Source organism: Rousettus aegyptiacus, unplaced genomic scaffold (genome assembly GCF_014176215.1).
Source record: "Rousettus aegyptiacus isolate mRouAeg1 unplaced genomic scaffold, mRouAeg1.p scaffold_m13_p_6, whole genome shotgun sequence".
Taxonomy (NCBI): Eukaryota; Metazoa; Chordata; class Mammalia; order Chiroptera; family Pteropodidae; genus Rousettus; species Rousettus aegyptiacus.
In genome coordinates, this window is record NW_023416309.1 from 9,984,950 (window position 1) to 9,994,849 (window position 9,900).

General features: G+C 42.7%; 1 pseudogene; it reads left to right on the forward strand.

Moving 5' to 3' along the window:
* Positions 1-5,265: 5,265 nt before the first annotated feature.
* Positions 5,266-5,869, forward strand: LOC107518071 (annotated as a pseudogene).
* Positions 5,870-9,900: the final 4,031 nt, after the last annotated feature.

A 9,900-nucleotide genomic window follows, 5' to 3' on the forward strand; every position in this document is an offset into this window, starting at 1 on the left:
AAAAGCTTGATGACAGATCTGCCTTTTGACAAAGTCTGGAACCAAACAGGGCACCCCTTCCTGAGCAGCATCTATTCTTCCTTTAGTAAGTCCCATCTTCTCCTTGGCCTTTTAATGCATTTGATAACTTTGTGAAGTGCAGACATGCAGGGTTTCAAAGGGCTGTAAATTCCCCAGCCTGATGCCACAGCTCCTGCTGCTGGGTTGGTGCTCTGTTTTTGCTTGCACAGGCCAGTGGTGAGCATTTGTCGCTGGTTGGAGAACTGAATCTGGCAGAAGAGATTTCTGTGCATTTTCTGTGCATTAATTTGCCAAGCACCTTTTCCCAACAGCAGTGCTAAAGACAGTAGCCAAGTGTAAAAGGGGTACAGGTCACCTGGCAATCATGATCAAACAATCCTCATAGGTGGTTCCCTCTAATCCTAAGATGAAACGCGATATTTCTCTTCTTTAATACCCTAAAAGGCACTATCTTCTCCTCCCCAATTAGCATTGTCCTATCAGAGTCTAGGCCAGGAGGGAAGCTGGGGGTCAAAGAGGTGGCGGGCTGGCCAGAGAGGTAAAGAGACCTGGAATAAGGTATGTCCCCTAGGGTGAGGCATATACCTATCCCAGCTACCAGGAATAGAAAATTCATAGGTAAACAGGAGTGGCAGTAAGTGAGGATGGCCAGTAAAGAGCATCAGATTGGGACAAATACAGGTAATAGGTAAGAGAATGACCTGAATTCTCAGAAAGAGAAATAGGCAGAGATCAGGCAGGTAGACTGGCAGCCATAATAGCCCTTCTCTTTCAAAGGTATGCTGGAGATGGCTCACACTGTTCTCAAACGGCAATTATTAAATTTTTAGAAATTCTACAAGTAGTTAAACATATAGCCATTATTAAAAATTAAATTATATAAACTCACAATTAAATGAACTATATTAAGAACAGATTAAAAGTACTCAAAACTTTATTTCTTAATTATCTTACTACATCTTACTATTATCTGTATTGTTGAGTTTATTTACATCTATTGTATCTGTGTGATGGAAATTCTTCATAGCAGCTATTGCATAGATCTTAAAATTACTCATGTTGGGCTTCTTTTCTTTCTTTTTTCTGAAAGGCCAGTGTTTACTAGTATTTACCAGCACACTATAGGTAATTGCTACCCTAAATCAAAGACTTCCTACCTGGCACCATGCTAGACACCTCACGTTTATTATATACCAATCTAGGCAGTGCATACCTATATGGCATGCCAGTTTTTAAAATATTGAATTATTTTCATTTTTGTTGGTAAATAGCTGCTGTCTCAAGCCCCCATGTGTCTTCCTTCCTCTAGCCACCCAGCCCCTTCCCCATGCTACTAAAGGTTAGTGCCTCAGGCCACTCTAGTGCTAGCTAATGGCAAGTGTTCATAAGTACAGATTGTTGATATTTTTACCATAACTTCTGTTTACAATTATCCTACAATTAGGTATTATCATTATCCCCATTTTACAGATCAAGAAGCTGAGACCCTGAGGGGGAAAAAAAACCCAACTCACCCAGAGTTACATAGCTGGTAAGAAACAGAGTTTGGATGAATCCTGAATCCAGCCAGTATTACCAGCCATGGGGCCACACCATTTCTCATCAACATGGAAGTCTAAAAGCTCATGGCAGGGGCTGGCCTCCAAGCCCTGGAAGAAAAATAGAGTGAAATGAGGTCTCTGCTCAGGTTAGTGGGTAGGGTCCTGGGCTTAGGATACCAAAGGAAGGACCAGGTTAGTAAAACAGTGAGGCTTGTCTCATGAAGAAGGCAAGCCCTACTTACTAGAATCAGACAGCACACCAGAAGGGCCCAGTAGCAAGGATGTCTTAAGATCTAGTCTAGAACTCTCGAGGTCTCAAAAGAAGACTAGCTCAGAAAGCCAGGGTGGTTCAAGAGACTGGCCCAGAAAGCCAAGGTGGTTCAGCTGGAGATTGAAAAAAATGGCATAGATGATAGAAGTTCTGTTCATCCTTCTGGTGACCAAATCAAAGTTGTGACAGAAATAAGGAGCAGCAGCAAGGAAAAATAGCCTGGAATCTAGACGAATAAGCCATACAACTACAGAGAAGTCCAAGAAAGCACCTTTCAATGGCAGATGGTAGGACGGGGCAAGGACGTGGAGCTGCCTGGTCTCAAGCCACTGAGTGAGACAGAGTCTGCAACAAGGGCAGTGGTAGATGCCTCTTAAAAGGGTCATGTCCGCAAGCAGATTTTTGTGGTGACAGACCTGCTCACTCTAAACAACAGTGCAATTGGGCTGTGTGCAGGGGGCACCAGGGACTTACAGGGAGACATTGTTGAAGTAAGGGCCAAGGTGAGACTCGCTCTGTACAGAAGTGCCTATGGTGTCCATTGTTCCCTGTTGAGCCCTCCCTCTACCTAGTGCACACAGACAGTGCTGCCATAGCCAAGATGTCATCAAACTAGATAACAGAGGTCACTCTGCCCAGAGGATTCCCTGAAACCCCGCCTCCTCCTACTTAGGGCCCCACCCAAGCCACATCCAGGTATATCCTCAGCGAGTCAGGTGTTCCTTGCTGAGTAGTGCCTAGAGTCACACTGGTAGCAGTTGGCCTTGGTTTCTGGTGTGGCCTTTTGAGGCAACTAAGCTCAGCATTTGGAGATGGCTTGTTCAATCTTAACAGGTGGCCCTGGTGGGCCAGAGGCTTGGGCTAAATTTGGCCTGTAGCTGAATCCCTCTCAGGACTGTGCCACTGGACACCTACTTCACAAATCCACACTAATAAGACCGAGAGACTTAGGAGCTTTGCTTAGTACTTAGAAACAGACACGTAAAGACAGCCAAAATGGAGAGACTAAGAAGCAGAAATCATATGAGAGAATGGAACAGAGATCCAGATATAATGGAGTCAAGGAATCTAACAGATGCAGGAGTTCAAAACACTGGTTATAAAGATGCTCAATGAAATTTTGGGAAGTGTAGATAAATGCAGTGAGAACTTCAACAAGGAGATAAAAAAAAAACATAAAAATGGAAATGGAAAGTATAAAAGGGAACAAGTCTGAAATGAAGAATGCAAACAAAAGAATAAACAAAGTGAATAAAGAAAAGAATCAAATGTCCTATCTAGAGGACAGGAAAGCCAAGGACACACAATCAGAATGGCAAGAGATAAGGTGCCAAGACTATAAAAATAATTTAAGGAGCATATGGGACACTATTAAGGGTCAAAATATCTGTCTGATCAGCATATCTTAAGGAAAACAAGATGTTGAACAGCTGTTCAAAGAAATAACGATGGAAAACTTTCCTAACCTGGTGAAGGAAATGGACATAAAACCCCAGGAAGCTCAGAGAATCTAAAAAACCATGAATCCAAAAAAGGCTCACACCAAGACACATCATAATTAAAATACCAATGGTTAAATACGAAAAAAAAAAAAAAAGAATATTAAAAGCAGCAAGAGAAAAACAGTTACCTACAAGAGAATTCCCGTAAGACTGGCAGCTGATTTCTCAAAAGAAACTATGCAGGACAGAAGGACTTGGCAAAAAATATTCAACAGGATGAAAACCCAGGATATACAACCAAGAATAATTTGTCCAGCAAAGCTATCTTTTAGAGTTGAAGGACAGATAAAGAGCTTCCCAGACAAAAATAAGCTAAAGGAATTTATCGCCACCAAGATAGTATTACAGGAAATGTTGGAGGGGCTTCTTTAAGAAGAAAAAACACATATCAAAAACAGGAATAATGATAACACTATATTCCTATCAATAAGTACCTCAAATGGAAAAGAATTAAGTGTTCCAACCAAAAGAAAAAGTGTCTAAAAGGATAAGAAAACAAGACCCCTACATATGAAAAGGAAGAGGATGGAAAAAGATACTGCTTTGTTGGACCTAGAAGGTATTTAAGTTAGAGAAAGATGAACACTATATGATTTCCCTTATATGCGGAATCTAAGGAATAAAAAGAACAAACTAATCAAAAATAGACTCACAAATATAATGGACAATTTGGTAGCGGACAGAGGGGAGAAGGATTTGAGGGGCTGGGAGAATGGGGTGAAGGGTTAAAGAAGTACAAATTAGTAGCTGATGGATGGTCATGGGGTTGGAGAGCATGGCATAGGGAATGCAATTAGCATTAATACGTTGGCTAGGTGGAGGGTCAGAGGAGGAAGGGAGCAACTGGGGGGATTGTTTTATGAACTACATAGATGTCTAACCAATGCACTGTATACTTGAAACTAATTAAAATAAATAATTTTTAAAATAAAATAAATTAATTAAATAAAATTTTTAAAAAGGAAATGAGCCTGCAGCTGGGAAATCCAATGGAGTAAACAATTGCTGGGCATTGCTTTAGTAGCTTTAAGGGCTTCTGGGGGGGTTTCTGAAAATAGTAGCTTCCACATAGAACACTCTAGGCTCGGTGCTAAGCTTTATTTTTCATGAATATTCTCAGTCTTCAAAAGCATCCAATGAGGGTGAAGTAATTTTTTCCCCAGTGAATTAAGGCTGAAAGAGGTTGAATAACTTGCCTGAATCATTGCTAGCAAGTGGCAGAGCCAGAACAAAAAGCAAGATCTGTCTGATTCCAAAGCCCACACTCTAGACTGAACCCCAGGATGATTGTGCCTTTAGGGATAGGAAATGGAAAAGCCCATAAACATGTGCAGTAAGATTATTAACGTGATTTAATGAGCTGCTAGTATGAGCCAGGACTGTACCCAGGACCATCTGACATGGTCATACGTGATACAACACACAGTCAGGAAGATGCCTGACTCTCCTTCAGCCAACTCGGGAAGCCTGCCAAGATAAGGGAGGCCTTCAGTGTTGGATTAGAAAACAGAAAGGAAAAACCTGTGGGGTACCAGTTTCTTTGGGTCATCTGGCAGAATCCTTACCCCTAGAGGCTTCTCAAGGTAGCTTATGTACAAAAGAGAAGTTATGGGTAATGGTACCAAGCAGCCAGAGATGGTGTAGCTTTGGGCATAGTGGGAGTCATTTTCATCAGGTTCTTTTTCAGTGGCAGCTACATGGCCACCAACAGGGTTACATTTCCCTGCTTAGAAACCTCTCTTGTGACCCCGCCAGGTGTCTGACATGGAAGTTGCTGGCTGATCAGGCTTCCAAGGAAACCTCCTCCAAGCTGGAGCAGGAACCCAAGGCAAATGGAGGCAGGGACACTGGGGCTTGAATAAGAGTTTCTGCTGAAGCCAGGGCCTGTCTCTGATGGTCAACGAGGGCGAACAGGCAGTTCATCATAGGTGGCTTTTTTTCAAGTATATTTTCTAGTCTGTTTGGACCCCAGGAAATGAGTATTTTAATTTTGGGATTAGATGGAGCAGGAAAAACTACAATTTTGTGCAAATTACAGATTGTAGAAATTGTTACTACTATTCCTAATTCTTTTCAACGAAAATAGTAGTATCCTGCCCCAGCTGTGGGGGGCAAGAGCTCCACCTAAAAAGAATGGCAGCCACTGGATTTAATGTTGAGATGGTAACATACAAGAACCTTAAATTCCAAGTCTGGGATTTGGGAGGATGAACAAGTATCAGGCCATATTGGAGATGTTATTCAAACACAGATGCAGTCATTTATGTAGTAGACAGTTGTGACTGAGACCAAACTGGCATTTCTAAATCAGAGTTAGTTGCCATTTTGGAAGAAGAAGAACTGAAAAGAGTCATTTTAGCGTTTGCTAATAAGTAGGACGTGGAACAACCATGACTCCCTCAGAGACGGCAAATTCATTCAAGTTACCTGTCTAGAAGAACCAAAAGTGGCAAATATTCAAAACCTCAGCAACCAAAGGCACTGGCCTTGAGGGGGCCATGGAATAGTTAGTTGAAACGTTAAAGAGCAGATAGTAATTCAGTCGCTCTGGTCCTCCAAAAGGAAGACCACATCGCACATCATTTTGGAAAAAGGTAAATGTTCTTCACACTATTAAATGTTAGAACTGTGTATGATTGTCGGCAAATACGGAACTGACGGTAACATTTGTAATAAATATGAAAAGTAAATATTTGTTTGGAAAGTAGGTCGTCATGATTGAACCAACTGAATGTCTGGTCTTTGTAATGTAAAATATTCCTTCCTTGCTTTCTTGAGTTAAAGTATATGTTCCATATTCTATTTGTGTGAAATTCTTATTCAAATATAGTCAAATTGAAGAATGTACTCTTATTGAGGAAAAAAGAAAAAAAGAAAACATTCTTAAAGAGAGTTCTAGCAAAAAACCCCAAGTCAGACTCTTATTGTCCTAAGTTGGCCCATTCTAGAACCGATCCATTAGACTTTGTCGGGCCAGGCCTGAGTTTCACATCATTCCTGGAGAAAGGATGGAAGCCAGCCCAGTCAAACTCCCACACTGGAGAGAAGGAGAGTGGTAGATTCCCAAAGGAAAACAGAGCTATCGTTGCCAGAGATGATGGGCTCAGCAAGCAGAACAACAAATGTTCGCTCTGACATTCAGGGCAGACCCACCCAGTCCACAAGCATCTACTGAAAACATTGTGTTTGCCTTGTTGGGTTCTCCCTCTGGTACTGACCTTCACGAACTCAGAGACATGGGCCTGCTTCCCACTGCTGGAGCCTCCCTCTTTGTGCTTTTCCAACCAACATATCTCAAGATCTGGAACCTAAAATCTGTACAAGGCATAGACTTCTTTAGGCTTTAATGGTGACCCTATTTCAGATTTATACACTTCTGTCCTCCATACACAGAAACTGTTCTGTCCTAGTCTATAATTTGAGATGTGCCACCTAGGAACAAGAAGGGGCTTTGGAATTAAAAATATCCCCAAGAACATAGGCTATATGGTCACTGTGGCCACTGTCCTCTTCCCAGCAGCATGTGGATGAGACGGGGATGAGGTAGCTCCATACGCTCTCACCAGATGCCCTTCCAGAATCACGACTCGTCCCAGGTCTCAAAAGACCTGAGGGATTTCTCCAAAAGCTATTGTTGGCTCCAATTAACTGAACAATTTAACACAGAACATCTGAGACCAGGTCAACTACCACAACACCCAAGATACGTGACCAGGCCCCCAACTCCTGGGTCTTCTCTGGCCCACCACTGTCCAGCCTCGGGGGCAAAGGAAACCCAAACAGGATAAGACAGATCCTCATTCTCAGGGAGAAATGAGTGTGTGAGATGTTTCACATACAGCAGCACCCACTGCAGCAAAAAAAGGCAAGTTCAAAGGTAATTGGACGAGGAGTTTTAAGCACGGCTGTTCCCGTAGCAAACTATTTCATGAATACCCATAGGGATCTGTCCATATGGACAGCAGAAGGGCTCCTGCTGTTCTTTTGCTAATAAAAACTGTTGTGATTACATTTCCAATCCTCTCGGAACGGGGCCTCCGTGGGGCTGCAGTATATCGTGCCGAGAACGTGTCTTCCAGGCTGATAGGCAGCAGCCCTCCCTACCACAGAGGGGTGTGAAGACTTCTACCCACTGGATGTGGAAGGAGGGTACTCAGGGGATTTGGGGACTGAACAGGTGTGTAAGTGTATCTGTGACTGTGTAGTCTCTCACACACAGTGCACACACACAGGAAAATCTTAATTAATGGAACAACCTTCCATAAGTGGTTCCAGTTACTGACACTTTCTGGTTACTTGGAGGTTAACCTGCAATCACTTTTTTATTTCAACCTCCTTGTTGAACTACATTAGTCCAATTTCACCCCTACCCTCATGCCTGAGCTCCAGTATTGTCTTTGTTAGGACTGGCCTCCCAGCCCCTCATTCTCTATCAAAATCCTACCTGTCCTTCCTGCCCTGCATCATTTCAAATGCTGCCTCCTCCGTGATTTATCTGATTCCTAGCATTAAATGGGGGATTTTTCTAGCCCTCTGGGGGCTCCTCTTAACAAAGCATTTAGCACTTTCTCTATTGTCTTCTTTCCCATAGAAAGCTCCAGGCTCTGGTAGGTCATTGCCATGGCCTTGCCTCTGAAGCCCCAAGTGCCAGCAGCATAGGGCCTGGAATACAGTAGGTGCACAATAACTGTTCATTAAACAAATGAGGTAATGCAACCTAAAGGTTTAGGAGCCTGGGATTGATCAAAATTTATGGCCTCTAGAATACTCAAGATTTTGTAAATTCCCACTTTCCTTATTTCCTTATATGAGGATTAAACATTATTAAAAAGCTCAATTAATTGGGTATGTGTGATCCAGAATGTATCCTCTGGAAATCCAGTCTCTTGCCTTGGAGTTGTCACACACACACCCATGAGGTACACTAGAATACACAAATGCACATACAAATATACATTGCAACACTATTTTTTTAAATCTCCAACATACAAAAATTCTAGTTTGCAAAACATGTTAAAGAGAAAGCTATTATTCGCCTTCTTAGAGAGTTTTTGTTTCATTTACAGAGTCATCTCCATGACTTCCAGAGCAGGCTCCCCCACCACAGTCTGATTGTTTGTTCATTGACATTAATTACTTGGCTGTGGCTTCTTGAACCTCACTTAAGGACAATCAGAATGGTAATGAAGCATCTCTGGAGGACTAAGTAAAGCCAACAGGCAAATGGAATTCTCTTTGGAAAGAAACATCCATTTATACACAACTTGTGAAAGTAAAGATTGTATGGTATGGCTATACCACTTAACTAGTGACTTTAAGCTCATTGCTTAACCTCACTGGTCCTCTATTTCCCCATCTTCTGAGTGAGTTCAAGAGGGTTGGTAAGGTAGCTGAGGTCTAGTGTAGCAATTTATCTCTAGAACATGATATAAATGGAACTTGAACAAAAATATTTGACTGAATCTATGAAACATCAGTATCCTCTAACATCATTGCCACTGACTTTTGGTCATCCCAAAAGTTCACTTTTCCATGGAAGCAACCCCCAAATCTCTGTGGCTCAACATGACAAAGGTTCATTCCTTGCTTATAGAGACAGCTCGAATCTGAGGAGGACTCTGCTCCACATAATCACTCAGGGACCCTGGTTGACAGTCTCTTCCATCTTAAAGTTGCACCACCTAAAACTCTTGGCCTCCTCTGTTACTGCAGCAAGGGAATAGACAGCTGTAAGCTTGCACACCAGCTCTTCTATGCTTCATGTTGAAAGTGACCTCCTTACTTCTGTTTACAGTCCATTGGCCATAGTGGTCACATGGTTCTGGAGAAGCAGATGGACTATCCATGATGTGATCACTAGCATCTCTGCCACATCCTAGGACACTTCCCACTCCCACTACCCATCTACAGAGTCAACTAAGGTACTCCCCATCTACTAAAGAGTAAAGCCAGACTCTCTTCTACAAAACTGTCATCCACAAAAAGTTTTAAAGGACATCAGTGTCTCCCAACCACAGGGAGTTGCCAGCTCTTGCCACAAGGCCGGTAAAACCCTCCCCTATGGCAAAAACAAAAACAAAAACAAAACAAAACAAAAAACAAACAAAAAAAAACACATCTGGTTGTTGCTGCTACAAAACTAAGTCAACCGAGCTATCCCCAAGCTCCAGAGAAATACCAACCCCATGAGACTGACAGAGTTAGTTCTCAGCTGCATATCCTACTACAAAGAGCTACCGCAGCTAGACCCCTGGCTCCAGGCCCTATCATCACTGAGAGCCGCTGGCCTCTGTCCACTCTGGGGACCTGTGCCTCTCAGCACTTACTGACTATCCCCCTCCTCAGATGGCAGCCTCCTAGGGCAGATCCTCCTTAGAGGTCCTCCCTCATGTCTCATCCCCAATCTTCAGCCTACAGTCCTGGTGGAGAAAGGGGCACATTCAGAATTCCACCAGTCCTTTGGGGGAATTTTTATTCTCTTACTTCCTTGGTCCATCTGGAGGCCACATCCTTCAAGTTCACAGCAAAGAGAGACTGAAGAGAAGTAACCAACTCTCTATCAACA